Consider the following 2,687-nt stretch of genomic DNA (forward strand, 5'->3'; position numbering starts at 1 on the left):
CATAAGGGGCCATTATACTGTGGAGCAATATCTGGGGCTCAGTATATACTGTATGGAGCAATATATGGGGCCCATTATATACTATATGGGGCCATTATACTGTATGGAGCAATATATAGGGCCTATTATATACTATATGTGGCCAGTTTACTGTATGGAGCAATATATGGGGCCCATTATATACTGTATGGAGCCATATATGGGGTCTATCATATACTATATGTGGCCATTTTACTGTATGGAGCAATATATGTGGGCCGTTAAATACTATATTTGGCCATTATACTGTATGAAGCAATATATGGGGCCCATTATATACTATATGTGGCCATTATACTGTGGATCAATATATGGGGCCCAGTTTATAATGTATGGAGAAATATATGGGGCCCATTATATAATGTATAGAGCCATCATACTGTATGGATCAATATATGGGGCATGTTATATACTATATGGGGCCATTATACTGTGGATCAATATGTGGGACCCAGTATATACTGTATGGAGCAATATATTGGGCCCAGTATATACTGTATGGAGCAATATATGGAGCCAATTATACTGTATGGAGCACTATATGGGGCCTGTTATATACTATATATGGTCATTTTACTGTATGGAGCACTATATGGGGCCATTATGCTGTATGGAGCAATATGTGGGGCCCATTATATACTGTATGAAGCAATATATGGGGCCCATTATTTACTATATGTGGCCATTATACTGTATGGAGCACTATATGGGGCCATTATGCTGTTTGGAGCAATATATGGGGCCTATTATATATTATATGGGGCCACTATACTGTATTTAGCGATTTATGGAGCCCATTATATACTATATGGGGCCATTATACTGTGCTACAATATATGGGGCCCAGTATATACTGTATGGAGCTATATATGGGGCCCATTATATACTATATGTGGACATTATACTGCATGTAGCAATATATGGGGCCCATTATATACTGTATGGAGCAATATATGGGGCCTATTATATACTATAAGGGACATTATATTGTATGGAGCAATATATGGGGCCTATTATATACTATTTGAAGACATTATACTGTATGGAGCAATATATGGGTCCCAGTATATACTGTATGGACCAATATATGGGGCCCATTATATACTATATGGGGCCATTATACTGTGCAGCAATATATGGGGCTCAGTATATACTGTATGGAGCAATATATGGGCCCATTATATACTATATGTGGCCATTATACTGTGCAGCAATATATGGGTCCCAGTATGTACTGTATGGAGCAATATTTGGGGCCCAGTATATACTGTATGGAGCAATATTTGGGGCCCAGTATATACTGTATGGAGCAATATATGGGGCCCAGTATATACAGTATGGAATAAAAAATGTGGCCCTTTATAAATTATAAGGGGCCATTATACTGTGGAGCAATATATTGGGCTCGGTATATACTATATGGAGCAATATATGGGGCCCGATATATACTGTATGGAGCAATATATGGGGCCCAGTATATACTGTTTGGAGCAATATATGGGGCCTATTATATACTATATGGGGCCATTATACTGTATGGAGCAATATATGTGGGCCATTATATTCTATATGGGGCCATTATACTGTGGATCAATATATGGGGCCTGTTATATACTGTATGGAGCAATATATGGGGCCTGGTATATACTGTATGGAGCAATATATGGGGCCCATTATATATTATATGGGGCCATTATACAGTATGGAGCAATATATGGGGCCCAGTATATATTTTATGGAGCCATTATACTGTATGGAGCAATATATGGGGCCCATTATATACTATACGGGGCAATTATACTGTATGGAACAATTTATGGGGCCCAGTATATACTGTATGGAGCAATATATGGGGCCCATTATATACTGTATGGGGCAATTATACTGTATGGAATAATTCATCGGGCCCAGTATATACTTTATGGAGCAATATATGGGGCCCATTATACTGTATGGAGCACTATATGGGGATTATTATATACTATATGTAGTCATTATACTATATGGAGCACTATATGGGGCCATTATACTGTATGGAGCACTATATGGGGCCTATGATATGCTATATGTGGTCATTATACTATATGGAGCACTATATGGGGCCATTATGCTGTATGGAGCAATATATGGGGCCCATTATATATTATATGGGGCCATTATACTGTATTTAGCAATTTATGGAGCCCATTATATATTATATGGGGAAATTATACTCTGCAGCAATATATGGGGCCCAGTACATACTGTATGTAGCAATATATGGGGCCCATTATATACTATATGTGGCCATTATACTGTATGGAGCAATTTATTGGGCCTATTATATACTATATGTGGCCAGTATACTGTATGGAGCAATATATGGGGCCCATTATATTTTGTATGGAGCAATATATGGGGCCTATTATATACTATATGGGGCCTTTTTACTGTATGGAGCAATATATGGGGCCCAGTATATACAGTATGGATTAATATATGGGGCCCATTATATACTGTATGGAGCAATATATGGGGCCTATTATATACTATATGGGGCCTTTATATTGTTTGGAGCAATATATGGGGCCTATTATATACTATTTCAAGCCATTATACTATATGGAGCAATATATGGGGCCCAATATATACTATATGGGGCCATTATA

The sequence above is a fragment of the Phyllobates terribilis genome, unplaced genomic scaffold, assembly GCF_046119375.1.
Source record: "Phyllobates terribilis strain yellow unplaced genomic scaffold, ASM4611937v1 Scaffold_12__6_contigs__length_324123572, whole genome shotgun sequence".
NCBI lineage: Eukaryota > Metazoa > Chordata > Amphibia > Anura > Dendrobatidae > Phyllobates > Phyllobates terribilis.